General features: G+C 36.4%; 2 pseudogenes; both read left to right on the forward strand.

Moving 5' to 3' along the window:
• The first annotated feature begins 658 nt into the window (after positions 1 to 658).
• LOC143400471 (small ribosomal subunit protein eS21 pseudogene) lies at positions 659 to 3,916 on the forward strand (annotated as a pseudogene).
• A 14,497-nt stretch (positions 3,917 to 18,413) lies between these two features.
• Positions 18,414 to 18,950, forward strand: LOC143400472 (protein FAM136A pseudogene; annotated as a pseudogene).
• Positions 18,951 to 21,691: the final 2,741 nt, after the last annotated feature.

The raw sequence follows: 21,691 nt of genomic DNA on the forward strand, positions 1-21,691 counted from the left end.
ATTGCCAGGTTTTCCTACATAGTCTATTACATCTGATTATGCCATTTTTTTTTCCAGTGATGTTTCATTCATTCTTCATGGAGCCTAACCAAAATGCCCTGGGCATTTTGGTTTTCAATGTGAAGACTCTTATGTCATGTAAAACTATGATCAAACAAATTTATCATGTTTTTCTCTCATTAACGTGTTTTTTGAGATAGGGGTGTTTGCTGTGACCCTTCTGATAGGTGATAAAGGAATCATCCCCCTTTCTCCCCAACTACAGTCACTAGTTAAAAAAAAAAAAGTTATGATTTGGATGACTATGAAAGCTAAATTTTGAAAATGCATAGGAAACTTTGGAAATAGCTTCACTAAAATATGAACTTTCATTATTTTAGGGTGGAGAAATCATGAGGGATTTCCTCCCCCATTCTTTTTAGTTTTCCATAGTTTCCAAGTTTTTTGTTTTTTGTTTTTTGTTTTTTTTTTTCACAAGAACCCGATACTTTAAAAACAGAACACTTAAAAAAAAAGTGTAATGCAGAGGCTGGGTATTGCTTAGCATGTGCAAGGCCTTGGGTTTGATTCCCTAGCACCACAAAACAAAACATATGTATGAACTCATAATTAAGTCAACTAATTACCTCACACTTATTATGCAATCTCTGCATGCAATATGTTGTATGACTGTGAGTCACAAGAGATGGTCCAAAAGGATGAATGAGGGCTTGTATCTAGCTGATGTCTTAGAAGTGGCAACTACATGCAGTCATCCCAGAGGCTTAAGTATCATGCAGCTTCAACATCAGAACATAGGGTCTTTTAACAAGGAAGTTATTAGAATTCTTTACCAAGTGTTTTTGATTCTCCTTTCTTCTGGGCATATAGCATCAGTGTGCTTCCAAGTCCTTCTGTGGTTGAATAGAGCTTTGTGACTGATTCAGGCAAATGAATTATAATAAGAAATGTTTTATGTCATTTCTAGACTGGATTCCTTATTCACCAAATAAGATGGTCTAGAGCCTACTTTCCCTCTGGCATAGCAACAGGCAAGAGCTGATATTGTGGCTGCTCCATTTGCATGAGTCCCTAAGGAATTCTAATGAGCAGAACATATCTAGAACATATCTCTAGGCCTTGTTGTTTTATTCAACAAGTGATTTATTTCTGATACATAGCTAAGTCTATTCTGGCAGATAAACTGAAACTGAATTTTTGCCCAAGATTTGGGGGTGGCTATTCAGAACGATATACTAAGACAGCACCAATATGTAGCAGCATTGCTTCCTACTGTGATTTTTCTCTATAATTATAATTATTATGATTTGTCAAATAAGCACAAATGTATGTTTACTCCTACTGCTCCTCGGTGTAATGGTTAATTTTTTATTATGTAAAATGCCAATCACATACAAAAGTGGAGATGCTATGGTCTGAATGTTTGTGCTCCACCCCTCAAAAAAAATTATGTGGAAATCCTAACCCCCAGGATGATAATATTGGGACTTGAGGCTTTTGGCAGATAAGATCATAAGGGCTTTAATGTCCCATGAAAAAGACTGTAGAAAACTAACTAGCCCTTCCATCATGTAAAGACACTATGAGAAGAAGTCTGTCTATAAAAGAAGTGGACCCTCACCAGATACCAAATCTAACACCACCTTAATCTTGGACTTCCTAACTTCTGGAATTGTGAGAAAGTCATTTATGTTGTTTCTAAGCCACCTGGTTTATGGTATTTTGTTATAGTAGCCCCAGTGGACTAAGACAATAGTGCAATACATTATGCATCTATCTCTCTGCTTCAACTATCCACAACTCATGGTTATACATCTTTCTTAATCTATATGTTTTAGTCAGCTTTTTTCCTGCTATGACTAAAAGGACCCAACCAGAACAACTGCAGAAAAGAAAAGGTTCATTTAGGGCTTATGGGTTCAGAGGTCTTGGTCCATAGAAGGCTAGCTCCTTCATTGGGGCTGGAGGTGAGGCTGGGCATCATGCATGGTGGAAGAGTGGCTGACAGAAGCAGCTCACATGGTGATCGGAAAGCAGAGAGAGAGAGTCTCCACTTGCCAGATACAAATAATACCCCAGAGGTAGGAAATATGGTGGAATGAGATGGATGGACATCATTACCCTAAGTACATGTATAAAGACACAATTGGTGTACAACCGGAGAAATGAAAAATTAGAAAAAATAAATAAGTTTATTAAAAAATACATAAAAATATGTACATATATACATATAATAAAATATATAATAATAATAATAATTTATTAAAAATACATATAATCAGCTCTTGGGCAAAGACAGGGGGAAGATTAGAGTGATAATTCTAGTTTTTATCATCAGCTTTGGGGAAAGAGGTTCTGATTTTCATTGTACACCTTCTATATGTGTACTATGAATTGAAATGCATTCTGCTATCATGTATAATAAATTAGAACAAATAAATAAATTTATTTTTAAAAATATATATACCCCAGAGCCATGGCCACAATTTCTACCTCCTCCAGCTATACCCTGCCACTTTAGTTACCACTCAGTTAATCCTTATCAGGGGATTACATCACTGATTGGGTTAAGACTCTTACAACCCAATCATTTCTCCTCTGAACCTTCTTACATTGTCTCACACGTGAGCTTTTGGGGAATACCTCACATCCAACCCATAAAATTATACAACCATCTATTCTACTTCCTGTATCCCACAACTGGATTGTTTTAAGGCAAATTTCATTCATGATATTTTTTCATCTTTAAATTTTTCTACTCATATATTTAAAAGATAAACATTTTATAAAATAGAAATAATAGTAAAAAACAAAACAAAAAAAACTTCCTTGTATCCAGTACTATTAATCTATACCCTTACCTACTCATATTATTTTGAAGCAAATCTCACAAGTCATGTAATTTCCTCCATAAATATTCTAACATATATTTTAAAAGAAAAGAGCTCTTTTTTAAATATTGTTTTTTTAGTTGTCAATGGACTTTATTTGTATGCAGTGCTGAGAATTGAATCTAGTGCCTCACACATGCTAGGCAAGCCCTCTACTGCTGAGCCACAACCCCGAGAAAACAGTCCGAGAAAACAGCTCTTTACAAAAACACAATAACGGTACCGTTATCACACCTGAGAACTTTATCAGTAACTCTTCAATATTAACATACATTTAGGGACTAAATTGGGGCCATAGTCTGGGTTATATGTATTTTTTTAATAAATTTATTTATTTGTTCTAATTTGCTATACATGACAGCAGAATGCATTTCAATTCATATTTCCAATGTTTTCATAAATGTCATAATTTTTAAATAGTTTGTGTGAATCAAAATCTAAATAAGGACAACATAATGAGACTGGTTGGTGTCTAATAACATTCCCTCTTTCTTTTCCATTCCTTGCAAGTTAGTTTTTGAAAAAGCCATGTCTTTTGTTCTGTAAATTTTTCATTATGTGAATTTTTTTTTCCAAATTCCTTGCCAGGTGTGTTTGTCAGCTTTCCATCACTATGGCAAAATAGCTGCAATATCAAACTCAGAAGGAAAGATTGATTTGGGCTTACAGTGATCACTTGGTCTGTCACTTTGGGTCTGTAGTGAGGCAGCACATCATGGTGGAAATGTGTAACAGAAGAAATTGTTCACTCTGCTCTTGCGCTCAGCATGCTTCAGCATACAGAACGACGCTGGTGAGTTCGTGGACCTGTACATGCCGCGGAAATGCTCCGCCAGCAACCGCATCATTGGTGCCAAGGACCACAAGTCCATCCAGATGAACGTGGCCGAGGAGGACAAAGTCACCGGCAGGTTTGACAGTTTAAGACCTATGCTATCTGCGGGGCCATTCGCAGAATGGGTGAGTCAGATGACTCCATTCTCCGATTGGTCAAGGCAGATGACATCGTCTCAAGGAATTTTTGACTGGAGAGAATTAGAGATGCAGAATATTTGTCATAAATAAATAATGAAAAGCCCCCCCCCCCGCCCAAAAAAAGAAGAAATTGTTCACTTCATGAGAGCTAAGAAGCAAAAGGACAGAAAAGAGGGGGTCAAGGTCTCAATATTCCCTTCAAGGACACACCTCAACAACCTAACTATCTCCCGCTAGACCGCACTGTTAGGTAGTAGCTAGCAATGTGCAGTGAAATTCAGGCAAGGTCACAAATATTCTTTAAATTACTTTAGGATCTTCTATAACTACTTCCAAAGTAGACGAGAAAGCTACCTCAGCATCTGAGTTGCTAGGATTACAGGTGTACACCTTATAACACCTGCCTTAGAATTTAGTTATATTTCTAATGTCAGACTTCTACTTTCATGTCAGTACGTAGAACAGTTTTGAGAAGAAACCTTTTTAAAACTATTACTTTTACATATCTAAGGATAGTTACAACTGAATTTCTCTGCAAATTTTTCAAAGATACAGACACATCATATTAGTATTCAGATATGTTCCTTGTTTAGATACCCACACAAGAAAACTCACCAGAACTCCAATGTGTTGAGATGGAATTGACAGTATCAGGCAATCAATGTATCAAGAGTCAGCTGTTGGTCATCTAATTCCACTGCCAGAAACATGTGAACTGCAGTCAGAAAAAGAACTGAAATTCAAATCAGAGAAGTGAAACTAAATATTCTACTTGTTAGTCACTTGAATAATGATATTTTGTGAGAACAAGTTCAAAATATGGTTAATATCCATTTTGAGTTATACAAGTTTAACACTGAACACAATTAGGAGAAAAAATGAATGGGGGTATCATCTCCTTGTCTCTACTCTCAAGAAAAGAGATCATGTTCTCAAACATTGTAAACTTTTTTTTTTTCCAGCTGGAAAAAAAGACAAAGAATGCACCACACACCACAGAGTGGGAGAGACTAAATCCCCAGGTATGTAGTGATCTCTCTGACTATGGCTATTATAACCTGAAGTAAGTGAAAAGATCACCTGAGAGGTGCATTGCTGACCCGGAGCCTTAGGGCCCAACAGGCAGGCTACAGCACTCTATAATAGCACCCTGAGGTCAACAGCACAATGACAAAGATTATAACCACAGAGAATCAAGGACCAACTTAACCTCTTGATTTTGGCATTTATAGAAGCCCAGGATTGATGCTGGGCCCCACTGGGGAGAGAAAGCAGTCCCCAAAATGATTGATTGGATTTTCCTCTAAACTCAGAACAAGATAAACATGATTTAAGAAATAAGGATATGTTGGGCTGGGGATATAGCTCAGTTGGCAGAATGCTCACCTCACATGCACAAGGCCCTGGGTTCAATCCCCAGCATCACAAAAAAAAAAAAAAAAAAAAAAAAAAGTGATGTTTCTTGTACATAATTCTATAGATTTCTCACATAACAGAATGCAAGTTCCACCTTCTACTATAAGAGTTCATAATAGATCTTGCAGCTTTTTTGGACCAGCTTTCCTTAATCAGTTTTGGGTTATTTTGTTTTTGTTTTCTTTATATAAAATTGGCAGTTAGTTCAAAGGAATTTTCTTATATCGCATTTCTTTGACTTAAATTCTCAAATCAAGAAAGAGAAATCATGATAACTAGAAGAATCTTATCTGTACACTTTACAATACACTTTACAACTTAACAAGATTTTTTAAAACCCAGAATCATTTGGACTTTGGACTCTGAGACCATTATAGCACAAATTAAAATATAAATTACACACACACACACACACACACACACACATGCAGAGTTTAACAGGTTATAAGAAAGTATGCACTTCATAGGAAAAAAGAATTATCATTTACCTCATATATCCTCTTGAATTAAGGCTTGGCAAAAGTGTCTACTGTGGTGGACTAGTAATACATAAGGGGCTGGATAATATGGGACCATATGGCACATTTGATCATGTGGCATTTTCTCACTATTCTAGTCATTTCCCTACCCATTTCCTTCCTAACATCAATAACTCCTGGACAAGATCCCTGGCTTTAAATTAACACTATAATTTTTTCCTGAAAGAATTTTCTTTGATGACTTTTAATCTGTTTTCATTTCATTATGGTCTGAACTTTTTTTTTTGGCCTTTTACATATGACTTAGATTTGTATGTGGCAGAGAACATCAATAGATTCCTAACTATGAGTCTTAAACTAGATACTTATTCTTCTTTTGCATTAATATCCAGATTCAGGTAGTCTAATGATGTCAGGCAACTTTACTCTCTGAGATCAACACAGTCTGACTCATATTTTTTTCTGTTTTATCATCTGTGGACTCTATTCTAAAGTTCTCCTCTAAGTCCAAGATGCATACATCAGTTCCAGCAATCCTGACCATATTTCCACCAGCTGGAGGGAGGAAAGAGGCACTGTGGATAAAAGACTACATGTCAGCTCTTCCTTGAGGAAGTTACTAGACATTCTCACTTACATCAACTGTCTGAACTGATTATCAGGGTCACATACAACTGTAAAGAAGACTACTTTTATTTTGGGAGGCTCTATGTCCAAATGAACATTCTAATGGGAGGAAACAAATGTCTACTAAACTTTTTGAACCCTTGCTGCAAAATCCCAGCAAAGTTTCACCAATTAGCATGCATCCAAGCAGGTTCTGCATGTTTTATTGCAAGTCCCCCTCAAAGACTGCCTTTTCAGTATCACTGGGACCCACCACTAATGACTACACTGTCACTGTATAATCTTCACTTACAGAGTCAATTAAGAAATCCCTCGCTCCTCCTCTCACCCTTTGCATTTTTACTCTCTTTGCATTTTTAGAAGAAATATCTACTCTCGTTGATTTCATTTCTTCACTTCCTGTTCATCGTCAGCCTTCCCTAAAATGGATTCTCCTTAACTACTCCAATGTCCTTGATAAGGCCAACAGTGACTCCCATAAAACTAAATTAACTGTGTGTTTTTCATTCATCTTCCTTGGCTTCTTAGCATCTAGCAAAGAGGACATTTCTTCCTTCTTGAAACCCTCTCTTTTATTGGATGTCATGATGCCAAGGTGCTTCCAGAAGCTCTTTGTAAGTCTCGTTTGTGAGCATCTCCTTTATAGGAACACAAATTAATGGGTATCCTCAGAGTTATCTTCTAGGTCTTTCTCCTCCCCTCTACTACCCAGAGATGACTTCATCTACTGTAGGCTTCAGTTATCACCATGTGCTGAAGATTCTCTGAGCTACAGATCCTCATATACAACTGATGATTATTTTGTTTCTCTCACAAGAATGCCCTACAGACAGAACTTGTGTTTGTTACATACTAGAAGCTCAACAAATATTACTTAATTAACAAATACAGTTACATAGTCTTATTAAAAATACAGACATCTAGAACTTCTTATTTTCATTTATGAACTCAGCATTTCTGTGCAATTATGTCATCAGACAATGTTGTGCACCCTGAGAGACAATAAGGAGTTAAAGAAATTCCCATATCAAAAGCTAAAGTTAGGGGATTGGGAATAAAGCTCAGTTGGTAGAGTGCTTGCCTCACATGCACAAGGCCTGGTTCAATCCCCAGCACCAAAAAAAAAAAAAAAAAAAAAAAAAAAGCCTCAAGTTACAGGGCTGTGGCTGTGGCTCAGTGGTAGAGCGCTTGCCTAGCATGTGTGAGGCAATGGGTTCAAACCTCAGCACACATAAAAATAAACAAATAAAATAAAATAAAGGTATTGTATCCATCTACAACTAAAAAATATTAAAAACAAAAACAAAACAAAACACTTCAAGTTAGTATCTTTCTCGCCCAACTAGTTTTTTCTCCAGTTTCCATTATATCAGTGGGCTGTATTCATTTGCTCAAAACAGGAATTTAGGAGTCATCCACTATCTACCTTTTCCCAAACCATCACCCACCTAACACACACACACACACACACACACACCTCACAGACCTGTGAGGTTTTTCCGAAACATATCTCCAATCAATCCTCAAAACCCCTGGCTCCAACCCTCACACTATGACTTAAGAAGTGCTCTGTGATCTGCTTTCTCAGCATTCATCCTCTCTCTCTGACATCAACTCTTTACTTCTCTCTAGATTACTCACCTAGCCTCAGGTGAGGGTGGCTTCCATGTTCTGCAAACAAATCATTCTTTCTGCAGCCATGAATCATTCTTGCTATAGCTTCCAGGTCTTTCCAGCTGCTCTTTTCTCTGCTTGGAATGCACTTCCCCAGCTTCCTCACTTTCTCTAGGCTTTTTATCCAAAGTCACTTTCTTGATGAGACTTGCCTGACCACCCTGGCTACATATTTAATATCTGTTCCCTAAACTTGGTACTTTATATTTTTTTCCTACAACTTATTTTTTGTTTCTTTATGCCTACAGTTTGTTCTCTATATCTGTGGGTTCTACTTCATGAATTCCCCTAACCATGGACTGAAAATATTCAGGAAATAGTTCACCTGTACTAAACATGTACAGACTTTTTCTTGTCATTATAGAGATTTGGAGATTGGGGCAGAAGTCAGGAGATTTGAGATCCAATAGCATAAAGGTGGGAGTCAAAACCCAGGATTTAATTGTGTAGACTGCCAACAGAAACTACCTGGATGATCTAATGAGAAAAGAATTTTGCTAAAAAGATACTGTATAGCACAAATAATTTTCAAGAGGGATAGAGAACTAGAATCATGTCAGTCAGAAATAATGTTCAAACTGCTGCCATAGAACCAGTCTGGTGTCACTGCCACTAAAGTCGACACTGCAGCCCTGCTGCCAGTGATGTCCCAGGAGTTTAGCTTTCTTGAACCACAGCCTCTTAGGAGTCCTGTGATCCCTGCTCTACCTGGTTGGGTGTATATGACTGGCAGTCAAAGTTATGTACTTTTATCCAACCTTAACCACAAGGAAAACTGGGAAAGGGAACTCCTAGCTTTTTTTTTCCCCTTTGAGAATGAAGTCTAACACTACCTACAGAAGTTCATAAGGTAGAAGAATTAACTGACCACACAAAAGGGATCCAAATACATAGAACAATAACAGAGCTTACTATAGCAGAGATAGAATGAAAAGAGAAGAGAGCCAAAAACAGAGTCCGAGGAGCAGACCAACAATTACAGAGTACAGAGAGGGATTTTGGCAAATACCACAGAAAGAACGATGGGGATATGTTGAGAGTTAGGACAGCTGTTCTCAGGAAAGCCAAGAAAAATAGATTTACAAAGGTTAACACTGTCACAAGGATCCAAGAATTCAAATAAGAGAGAGCTGTTGAAAATTAGTTGCATTGACTAGATTAGGTGCATGTTGGGGGTCAAGAACAAGCAGTGAGTGGAGGTTAGCAAGCAGGGTCCGATGGAAGCAGTCCTGAGGTGCTTAGAGAGCATGCAGGAAGAGGAAAGCCAGGACCCAAGAAATGAGGTATGTGACATAGGAAGGCTATTTGGTAGTGGTGGCCAATTTAGTTAACTTGAAGTGGTGAACAAATTGTACAGCCAGATAAAAACTAGATTGGAATACAGGCAAGAGAGGCCAAAGCAAGGATTTTTAGCCCAGAACCAAAGGTTATGTGCACAGCAGTCATGGTTGAAACTCAGAGAGTACATGTGCTATCTGAGAGAGAAGGAAGAGAAAAAGGAGGAAAGGCTTGGAGCAGAACGGTGCCTAGTGAGGATGTGGATGATGAACAGAAAAGCAGAGGAGAAAATGGTGGAAAACTGGAAATACAGTTCTATGATTTGAATATTTGCAACCTCCAAAATCTATGTGGGAACATAATCCCTAATGTGATTGTTTCAGTGGTGTAGTCTTCAGGAGGCAATTAGGTCATGAAAGCTCTGCTCTTGTGGATGGGATTAGCAAAGCACCCTTATAAAACAGTGTGAGGATTGAGTTCATTCCTTTTTTGCCCATTGTTATGGTTTGAATGTGAGGTATCCCCCAAAACCTCACGTGTGAGACACAGGAGAATTTTCAGAGGTGAAATGATTGGGTTATGAGAGACTTAACCCAATCAGTAAAATAATCCCCTGATAAGGATTAACTCAGTGGTAACTGAAGGAATGTAGGATATGACTAGAAGAGGTGGGTCACTGGAGGCATGACTTTGTGGTATATAGTTTATATCTGGTGAGTAGAGACTCACTCTCTGCTTTATTTTTGTAATTAATTAATTCATTTATTTGTTCTAATTTGTTATACATGACAGCAGAATGCATTTCAGCTCATAGTACACGAGTGGAGCACAATTTTTCATGTCTCTGGTTGTACACAAAGTAGAGTCACACCATTTGTGTCCTCATACATGTACCTAGGGTAATAATGACCATCTCATTCTACCATCATTCCTACCCCCATTTTTCCTCCCTTCTCCTCCCTCCCCTTTTCCCTATCCAAAGTTTCTTTATTCCTCCCATGCTCCTCCTCCACCCCCATTATGATCAGCATCCATTTATCAGAGAAAACATTTGGCCTTTGGTTTTGGGGGATTGGCTTACTTCATTGAACATTATATTCTCCAACTCTATCCATTTACGTGCAAATGTCATAATTTTATTCTCTTTTAATGCTGAGTAATATTCCATTATGTATATATACCACAGTTTCTTTATCTATTCATTTACTGAAGGACATCTAGGTTGGTTCTACAATTTAGCTATTGTGAATTGTGCTGCTATAAACATTGATGTGACTGCACCACTGTAATATGCTGTTTTTAAGTCCTTTGGGTATATGCCAAGGAGTGGGATAGCTGGGTCAAATGGTGGTTCCATTTCCAGTTTTCTAAGGAATCTCCATACTGCTTTCCAGATTGGTTGCACCGATTTGCAGTCCCACTAATAATGTAAGAGCGTGCCCTTTTCCCCACATCCTCATCTTCATAATTGCTGCCATTCTGACTGGAGTGAGATGAAATCTTAGAGGAGTTTTGATTTACATTTCTCTAATTGCTAGAGATGATGAACATTGTTTCCTACATTTGTTGACTGATTGTATATCATTTTCTGAGAAGTGTCTGTTCAACTCCTTAGGGTTGTTTGTTTTGTTTGTTTAGGGTTTTTTTTTTTTTTTGGTGTTAAGTTTTTTGAGTTCTTTATATATCCTGAGAATAGTGCTGTATCTGATGTGCATGTGGTAAAAATTTGCTCCCATTTGTAGGCTCTCTCTTCACCTCGCTAATTGTTTCTCTTGCTGAGAAGAAGTTTTCAGTTTGAATTCATCCTGTTTATTGATTCTTTATTTTATTTCTTGTGTCTTAAGGAAGTAGGGTCCTAATCCGACATGATGAAGATTAGGGTCTACTTTTTCTTCTATTTGGCACAGGGTCTCTGGTCTAATTCCTAGGTCCTTGATCCAGCTTGAGTTGAGTTTTGTGCATGGTGAAAGATAAGGGTTTAATTTCATTTTGTTGCATATGGATTTCCCAGACTCCAAAATTGTGAGAAATAAATTTCCATTACCTATAGCATATCAGTCTGAGCTGTTTTTGCTATCGTAGCAGGAATGAACTGACATGCAGTGAATTAGAAAGGGTGGAAAGGGCTTTGGGAGAAAGGAAGTCACCATCTGGAGCCAGGAAATGTCTAAGAGAGAGTCACATGGTTTGTCAAGAAGAGAGTTATGATGGCCCCCAAAAAAGATTTTAGTGGAAGAGGAAAGGAACTGAAACCAGGTTGCAAGAAACTAGTAAAAGGCAGCTGTAGTTTGCTGGATTGCCATGTGGATGGAAACATTTAGCTGAGTCAAGTGGCTTAATAAAACCAAATTAGTTTAACAAAGTAAGTAATCTCCCTAAACAGAATATCTGATATAATAATAAAATGAAGTGCAAGCATCAATCCAGAAAGTTTAGTTTTCAACAATATCTCAATTTGAAACTAAAGTCTAAGCTAGAGAGGAAAAATGTAAGTGGTGAAAATACACACTTTGAAGCCAGACCGAGGTGTTTTGATCCTAGCTATGATGCATGACCATCACCCTTAATTTCCCCAAGCCTTAGTTCTGATCTTTTCCTACACGTTGTTCTCATGTGTAAGACATGAAAGAATAACATTTAGCAGAGAGTAGGTACACAATACATATTAGAAGTTGATGTTATTATTCATGAGTAGGTCACTGGAATCCAATAAGTGGTCTCTCTTCCTAAATGTAAACCAAGAAATAAACCATTGAAACTCATTTTAAGAAGGTAAAATTGAGCTGTGCATGGTGGTACACAGTTGTAATCCCAATGGTTTGGAAGCTTAATGCAGGAGGATCACAAGTTCTAAGCCAGCCTCAGCAATTTAGCAAGGCCTGTCTCAAAAAATATTTAAAAATTGACTGTGGAAGTGGCTCAGGGGTTAAGAGTCCCTGAATTCAATTTCTTGTACTGAAGAAGGAGGAGGAGGAGGAGGAGGAGGAAGAGGAGGAGAAGAAGTAGAGAAAGAGGGGGAGGAGAAAGAGGAAGAGGAGGAGGAGGAAGGGGAGGGAGAGGAGAAGAGGAAGAGGGGTAGGAGGAAGAAAAAGTCTTTTGAGTAGATTAAAAGAGCCGGTTTTGTTTGTTTGTTTGTTTGTTTTGTTTTATTTGTTACTTTGGATACTGGGAATTGAACTCAGGGACACTCTACCACTAAACCATATCCCCAGCCCTATATTGTATTTTATTTTTAGACAGGGCCTCACTGAGTTGCTTAGTGCCTCAATTTTGCTGAGGCTGGCTTTGAACTTATGATCCTGTCTCAGCCTCCTGAACCTCTGGGATTACAGGCATGCCCTGTGTCCAGCTAAAGGAGCCCTTTGGTAAGAAGCTGCAGTGACCTATAGTGCTATATAGAATTCAAAAACCATACTTTTACATGTTTAAAGTTCTATGAGTGAAAGTTAAAATTCAGGCTGGGTGCAGTGGTGCATGCCTGTGATCCCAGTTACTTGGGGGCTGCATCAGGAGGATCACAAGTTTGAGGTTAACCTGGACTACTTAGTGATACCCTGTCTCAAAATTTTAAAAAGTAAATAAATAAAAGGAACTGGGAATGTAATTCAGTGGTAATGTACCACTGGGCTCATTCCCCAATTAAAAAAAAAAAAAAAACTCAGTACTAGAACAATAACGGCAATGATAATTCACTTGCATATTCTAGAACATACATAGGACTAAATTCTTGATTTCTTAAGTTGACTCTTTCAGCTCTCTCATATTCAAACAGACACTTGGAAATCACCATTGCTTACTCTCCTTGCCCTACTTCCATGTACAATCCATTGCTAAGTTCATTCCACTCCTTTGCCCCTCTACTGCTGTTCCTGCATCCTGGCTGTCTTTCTCCGCTCCCCCCACAGCCTCTCAACTGATCCCCAGCTTCTGTTCTTGCTTGCCTCAAACCTGTTTTCCACACAGAAGCCAGAGTAATCATTTAGAAATAGGATGGGGTCATCTTACTCTTCTGCATTAAACTTAACAAGGGTCTAATATAAACATTTAAGCTGTATTTTATTTCCCAGAGAGTTGATTAGTGGCACCCATTGTTACATGATCCTCCCATGTAACCATTGATTGTAATAATGCACACACATTCATTTTATATTTTAGTTTATGCTTGTAGGATATCTATTTTAATATTTTGATTTGCCATGCTGCTGAAATTAGTCAAGATATATAGTAGATTTTCTTTATATTTTTGCCACGTAAGTAGGATTCTTTTTCTTAAAACAATGAAGAATTTTTATGTGCCGTTTCATTTGATAAACTTTCAGTTTTTAACTAAATATCTCTCTAGCACACAACAAAATACATGAGTTACAAAAATTACTGTAAAACCTAAATGCAATCTCATCTAAGTAACTTCTAGTGGAACTGCTAACAATATATAATTAATGTTATTATCATACTATTTTATAGCCATATTCTCATAATATATCAAAAGACTCATTTTCTATAAATCTGGCACAAAATAAAGATGTAGCCTTGTATTTGGGAGCAAAGCCATGACGATGACTCATGAGTGTCTGATTACCATTTTTCTGCATAAGTTCTAGGTTCTATAATGTTAATCATTTTGACAAGAAAAAAAAGCTATAAAGTAATATACTTCTTACGTACTTCTGTTAAGATATAAACTCCTGGCAAAGTTACCATTATCATAGTTTTTTAGGTTGAAGTTATAAAAACAAAACAAAACACTATTATTCCAAAATTTTACATAGCAAGTTAGAACACCATGAAAAAAGAAAGGGATATGAAATAAATACATATCAAATGCCAACCAGTTGTACTCAACAATTATTATCATTTCTTTATTTTTAAAAAAATTTTTAGTTGTCAATGAACCTTATTTTATTTATTTATTTTTATGTGGTGCTGAGAATCCAACCCAGTGCCTCACATATGCTAGGCAAATGCTCCACCACTAAGCTACAACCAGCCCTATCATCAATTATTAAAGGAGCATATTAAAATATTTTATTTTTCCCCTATCCAATCTAAGGTTTCCTTTATTTAATATTTAAATTATTAAGAACATATTTACTATTTTGTCTAAATCATATAATATCCAGTTTCAGAATGTTGACTGAAAAACACTTCATATACCTTTTTTTTTTTTTGTACCAGGGATTGAACCCAGGAGCACTTAACCACTAAGACACATCCCCAGCACCCCCACCCCTTTTTTTCAGTTTTTTAAAATATTTTATTTGTTTTAATATTTTAATTTAATATTTTATTTTGTTTATACATGACAGTAGGATGCACTTATACACTTTGATATATCATAGATGGGATATAATTTCTCATTTTTCTGAGTATACATATTGTAGAATCACATTGGTCATACAGTCACATACATACATAAAGTAATAATGTCTGTTTCATTCTACCCAGCCACTTTTCATAATTTATTTAGAGACAGGGTCTTGCTGAGTTACTCAGGGCCTTGCTAAGTTGCTGAGGCTGGCTTTGAACTCGAAATAGCCTCAGCCTCCCAAGCCACTGGGATTACAGGTGTGCACTGCCACATATTGCCTTCATATAACTTTTAGATATAGTTTGCAAACAAAATATTTTGATATACCACATCAATGTACCTTCTATAGAATGTTTTCCCTTAAGGATTGATTATTAAACTAATCATGAAAATTAGAAATACCCAGAAAACAAGCAAGTCCTTAAGTTATTGTAACACAAAAAGTCTTTTTTTCCAGGACTTTTTATATATACATCTTCAAGTTCTGATATGAACTATGTTTTTGCCAAAATAGCCAATTCCTGATAGAAAAATATAGCATTTTAATAAGTGACCTTGTGCAGTTTGACATAACAAGGGATTCTGGATTAAACTAAGGCAGTCCTTGAGTTTAAAACTTTGGGAATTTCAACCAATAAAAAAAATATTTAATAAAAAAAATCATTGTTACATAAAACTACATATAAGAGTTTGTGAGGGGAAAGGGAAAAAAAAGGGAGAGAATTAAACCACAGCAGATGTGGTAGAGAGGGAAGAGGAGAGGGAAGGGGAGGGGGGATAGTAGGGGATAGGAAAGGTAGCAGAATACAACAGTCATTAATATGGTATTATGTAAAAATGTGGATGTGTAACCGATGTGATTCTACAACTTGTATTTGGGGTAAAAATGGGAGCTGATAACCCACTTGAATCAAATGTATGGAAGATGATATGCCATGAGCTTTGTAATGTTTTGAACAACCAATAAAAAAAATATTTAAAAAAAAAAAAAAAAAAACTTTGGGAATTTGGGCTGTGACTGTGGCTCAGTGGTAGAGTGCTTGCCTAGCATGCATAGGCATGAGGAAGTGGATTCCATCCCCAGCACTCCAAAAATAAAAGAAAAAAAAAGAAATTTGAATAAGCAGAATCATGTAAAACATAGCATGTTAAAGGTTTTGTGACAGTGTTTTTTAATGAAAACATTTCCTCATATGATTTGATTTAGTCTATTTTGCAATAAATATTTTTCTTTTAATTCCTGAGCAAGTGACTAGCTTATCTTTGATTAGCTGCTGAATGCACTGACATTTTTAAAATGTATAAGCTTGTCAGTAAACCATACACTGTATACTCATATTAATAGAAAAAATAATATAGCTTATAATCACAGTTTTTAGTCTTTAATTCTTTAAACTATCAACCAATATAAATAATTAGGTGTTTACTATTTCTCAGACATATTAATGAGGATTTAAGAGAGGAAACTAGAGATAATATCTCTTTTATTGAGAAAACTACAGAGGAGGAGAATAAATATATGAATTAAATATAAAAGTCTAGTATTTGCAACATATACATAATTACATGTGTACAAATAGCAGCTTTAAGTACTTCTAGGGATAAGTATAAGGTGATATAATGAATCATTCTGTGTCTTAGTTTAGTCATGTACTAAATAAGGGTAATTACACTTCACAAGGTTGTTGTAAAGATTAAATGAACAATGTAAGTTGAAGTACCCCCCACCAAACTTTAAGAAGCTGGACAAAGAGGGTGCTATAATTGTGAGTTGAATATAAAAATAATGACTTTGTAAAGGATAAAAGAATAAGCAAAATCTGGTATTTGTTAAGAGATATCTCTTGTTATACGTGGAGCTTTTAAATCTTGTCTTGCAGAACTTTAGGAAAACAGGGAAAGCACTCATGTATTTTGAGGAGATAAATTTGGTAGAGAATAAATTATGTACATAAATTTGGGAGAACAGCCTCAAAGAAAAAAACAGACCCTACCAAAGACATAGATAAGTTGAGTTAGAAGGACAAATAGAACTGGTATAGATAGTCTACAAGGTTGAAAATATTTGGCCATAAATATTATAGGAAGAAATGAAAGACACTAATTAAATCTCTAAGCATCTTAAAGATGTCTTGTCAGATATCCTGATTTACAATTTTCTTAGAATGTTTTTCAGAATTAAACACACCCACAGTCTCTCTTCTAGGTGCTTCACTTTCTTTCTTTGTGACAAAAGTCCTAAAACTTAATACATAAATCTAGCTGCAATATGGAGATAGGATTATTGATCTTCCTTGAAGGGGCAGATTTCCCCACAAAGCTAATGAAGCTGAAGCTTCAAGATCCCGAGAGTGGCCCTAGCAACAAGTTGACAGGGTCATACAATTTTATAAAGTTTGTGAAAGTTATAATTTTTTTTTCTTATTTTTGTACCTAAATTATATATACATACATATGTATCTACATGCATATGTGTGTGTATGTGTATGTTTGTGTGTGTGTATATAGATCTTGCAAGTCATATAAGCTGCAGGACTCATAAAATCTGGATCACTCCTAAAAAATAGAGAAGAATGAACTACTATTACTTCATTACTAAATTGCTAAAACTTTTGGCAAAGGTAAAACAAACAGCAAAATATAAATATATATATTCAGGAATTTTAAGGCAAAACTTGTAAATGTAAATACCTATGGGTAGGATCAGCTACATAATTTGTGGAACCTAGTACAAAATTAAAATGTGAAAACCTTGGTTAAAGATGGTAATGCATTTCAAGATGATGATAGTGAAACACAAGGCTCTTCTAAGCATGGGAACTTGTAGCACTGCACAGGTCATACACCCAGGAAGCCTTTGGTACTATTAGAGAATACAGACCAAGTATAAGGCAACCTTCAATTAAAAACCTTCAGCACTGCAAAAACAGAGTCACACATACACACACACACAGAGACAGACACACACAACACACACACACACACACACACACACTTAAGGGACTATCTGTTATCTGACTTGAGTTACAGTAGCCAGGCTGAGCCACTGCTGTTGACTTGTTTTAGAGAAATCAGAAATCTGGATCTCTATGTTTAGCCAGCTAGCTTTTAAATATTGATAATTCAAGTTATTTGAAAACCACTGTACAAATCATACCAAATATGTCTGAGCAGGTTAAGAGCAGAGTCAGATTTAGCCTCTGGACTCTTATCTGGAATCTTTGTTTCATAACCAGAGAAATTCACACTTGAATTCCTAACTTTTCAACATGGGAACTGTGTGACCTTTTCTGCAATTCATCTTTCTCATTTAGCTCAGAGCCTAGAATACAGAAAGTGACCCATAAATGTTAGTTTGGCATCTCACACTGTCAAACACATATGCTATTTCCTTTTGAATTATTTAATTGACATACAAGTCACATCTTGTTGTAGGAGTAGATATTTTTATTTAAATCTAATAAAAATTCAGGAATGTCAGATGTGGTAGTGGATGCCTGTAATACTAGTGATCCAGGAGACTTAGTCAGGATCATAAATTCAAGGCCAACCTGGGCAATTTAGTGAGACCCCGTCTCTAAAAATAAAGACACCTGGCATTGTAGCTTAGTGGTAAAGTTACTAGGTTTGATCCCCAGTAACAAATAAAAGAAAGGAAGGAAGGAAGGGAGAGAGGAAGGAAGAAAATTAGTAATCATGATCGAATATCCAAGAACCCTAGGACAACATTAAGAGACCAAGTTTAAAAATGACTGGAGCAGGGTGCAGGAGGTGGTGGACTCCATGGTGAAAAGGGTGGAGAGGGGAACATCTGGAAGATGCAGGGCCTCATGTTCTGGTGCATCATCAGCTGCTGTGAGGATAACCAGGCTTCCATGCAACAGGTGCACCCGTGCATTCAGCATTGCCATGTGCCTCTGGCTTAAGCTCAGGCCTTGGTGACCAGTAAGTTGGAGAAGCTCCAGGACTACCTGGCCTGGTGTACCATGCATTGCAACAACAAAGCCAAAGATTCAATATGTGCTGGGAGTAAAGAGCTTCAGGGGAAGTGGCAGCTGGACAGTTGTGGATGACCACATGCACCTCACCCCAACTATGACCAAGAAGATAAAAGAGTCTCTCTTATCCATTGGGATAAAAGTTCTTGTCAGGGTGTTGGGAGGTATCATTGGAATAGCCAACCAAGATTGTTATACTCAGCACAGCTATCATTTAGAATCAAGGAAAATAAACACCTTCCAAGATATACAGAAACTAAAAAGAATTCATGACTACTATACTAACACTACAGAAAATTCTTAAAGAAATACTACACACAGAAGAGCTTAAAAACAAACTCCAGAGCTCTCAAACGGAGGAGTTTCATTTGAAGACAAGATTAGTAAATGAGAAATAGGACCCAAACTAAACATTAGAAATAAATCAAACTGGCAGGAATGAGCAAACCTCTCTCTATAATAACACTGAATGTAAATGGTCTCAATGCTCCAATTAAAGAACATAGGCTGACAGAATGGGTTAAAAAACAAGTCACAAATATTTGTTGTTTGCAAGAGACTCAACTTGCAGGCAAAACCTGCTACAGTGAAAGGATGTGAAAGGGATGGAAAATGATACTGCATACAAATGGAGCTCCTAAACAAGCAAGAGTAGTTACTCTTATATCCAACAAAACAGACTTCAAACCAAAATTAATCAGAAGAGACAAAGAATGTCACTTTGTACTATAAAGGGAATAGTCCAAAAAGAAGATACAATGATAGTAAATATTTATGATTCAAACATCAGTGCACCTAATTACATAAAACATAAATTAATTGACTTAAAGACTTATACCTCAATACAATAATTTTGGGTGATTTCAACAATTCTCTCTCACCAATAAATAGGTCATCCAGATATAAACACAGAAAAGACTTCAGCCCTAAAGAATATTATTTAAAAAATCATTTTGTGTAGTTCCTTAGCACATTTCAAAAATTTCTTTGTGTGTGTGTGTGTGTGTGCATGTGTTAAGTTTTTTGAGTTCTTTATATATTCTGAAGATTACTGCTCTATCTGAGGTGTCTGTGATAAAGATTTTCTCCCATTCTGAAAGCTCTTTCTTCACATTATTGATTGTTTCCTTTGCTGAGAAGAAGCTTTTTAGTTTGAATTCATCCCATTTATTGATTCTTGATTTTACTTCTTGCATTTTAGGAGTCTTGTTAAGGAAGTCAGGTTCTAAGCTGATGACATGGTGAAGATTTGGGCCTACTTTTTTTTTCTATTAAGCACAGGGTCTCTGTTTTAGGGCCTAAGTCTTTGATCCACTTTGAGGTGAGTTTCATGAAGGATGAGAGATAGGGGTTAATTTCATTTTGTTACATATGTATTTCCAGTTTTCCCAGCACTATTTGTTGAATAGGCTCTTTTCTCCAATTAATGTTTTTTGGTGCCTTTATCTAGTATGAGATAACTGTATTTATATGGGTTTGTCTCTGTCTTCTATTCTGTACCATTGGTCTGTGTGTCTGTTTTCGTGCCAATACCATGCTGTTTTTGTTACTATGGTTCTGTAGTATAGTTTAAGTTCTGGTATTGTGATGCCTCCTGCTTCACTCTTCTTGATAAAGATTGCTTTGATTATTCTGGGTCTCTTATTTTTCCAAATGAATTTCATAATTGCTTTTTCTAGTTCTATGAAGAAAATCATTGGGATTTTTAATAGGAATTGCAATAAACTTGTATAACAGTTTTGGCCTTTTGACAATATTAATTCTGCCTATTCAAAAGCGTGGATGATCTTTCCATCTTCTAAGGTCTTCTTCAATTTCTTTCTTTAGTGTTCTGTAGTTTTCATTGTAGAAAAAAAATACATTCATCTCTTTTGTTAGATTGATTCCCAAGTTTTTTATTTGTTTGTTTGTTTGTTTGTTGAGGTTATTGTGAATGAGGTAGTTTTCCTAATTTCTTTTGCGGTGGATTCATCAATGATGTATAGAAACACAATTGATTTGTGAAGCTAGTGTCATCCTAATATCAAACCCAGATAAAGACACATCAAGGAAAGAGAAGCATAGATCAATATTCCTGATAAACATAGATGTAAAAATTCTTAACAAAATACTAGAAGTCATATTCTGCAATACATTAAGGAGACTTTACATCATGACCAAGTTGATTTCATTCCAGGGATGAAAGGATGGTTCAATATATTCAAATTAGCCAGGTGCTGTGGCACACAACTATGATCCCAGTGGCTCAAGAGGTTGAGACAGGAGGATCACGAGTTCAATGCCAGCCTCAGCAACAGTGAGGTGCTAAGCAAGTAAGTCAGACCCTGTCTCTAAATAAAATATAAAATGGGGCTGGGGATGTTGTTCAGTGGTTGGGTGCTCTTTAGTGTTCAATTCCCAGTACCAAAAGGAAAAATACACACACACACACACACACACACACACACCCCAAAAAATTAATGATTGTAATTCACCACATAAAAAGAATTAAGGACAAAACTAGTCACTCATTAGCCATCCCAAATCTCAACAGATTCAGAGAAAGCTTTTTTTTTTTTTTTGTACTGAGTATTGAACCCCCAGGTACAATTAAATACCAAGTCACATCCCCAGCTCTTTTTATTTTTTACTTTGAGACAGAGTCTTACTAAGTTGCTTAGGGTCTCACTAAGTTGCTGAGGCTGGCTTTGAACTTGCAATTCTCCTGCTTCAACCTCTGGAGTCACTGGGATTACAGGAATGTGCCACCATGCCTGGATCATCAAAGAAAGCCCTTAACAAAATTCAGCACCCATACATTATAGAAACATGGAAGAAACTAGGGATAGAAGGAATCTACCTAAATGTCATAAAGGTTACATATGACAAACTCAAAGCCAGCATCATAGTTAATGAGGAAAAACTGAAAAATTTCATCTAAAATACAGAACAAAACAATGATATCCAGTCTCACCACTTTTATTAATACAGTACTTGAAATTGCCACCAGAGTGATTAGATATGAGAATGAAATTAAAGGGGTATAAATAGGAAAGAAAAAAATCA

The sequence above is a fragment of the Callospermophilus lateralis genome, chromosome 5, assembly GCF_048772815.1.
Source record: "Callospermophilus lateralis isolate mCalLat2 chromosome 5, mCalLat2.hap1, whole genome shotgun sequence".
Lineage (NCBI taxonomy): Eukaryota > Metazoa > Chordata > Mammalia > Rodentia > Sciuridae > Callospermophilus > Callospermophilus lateralis.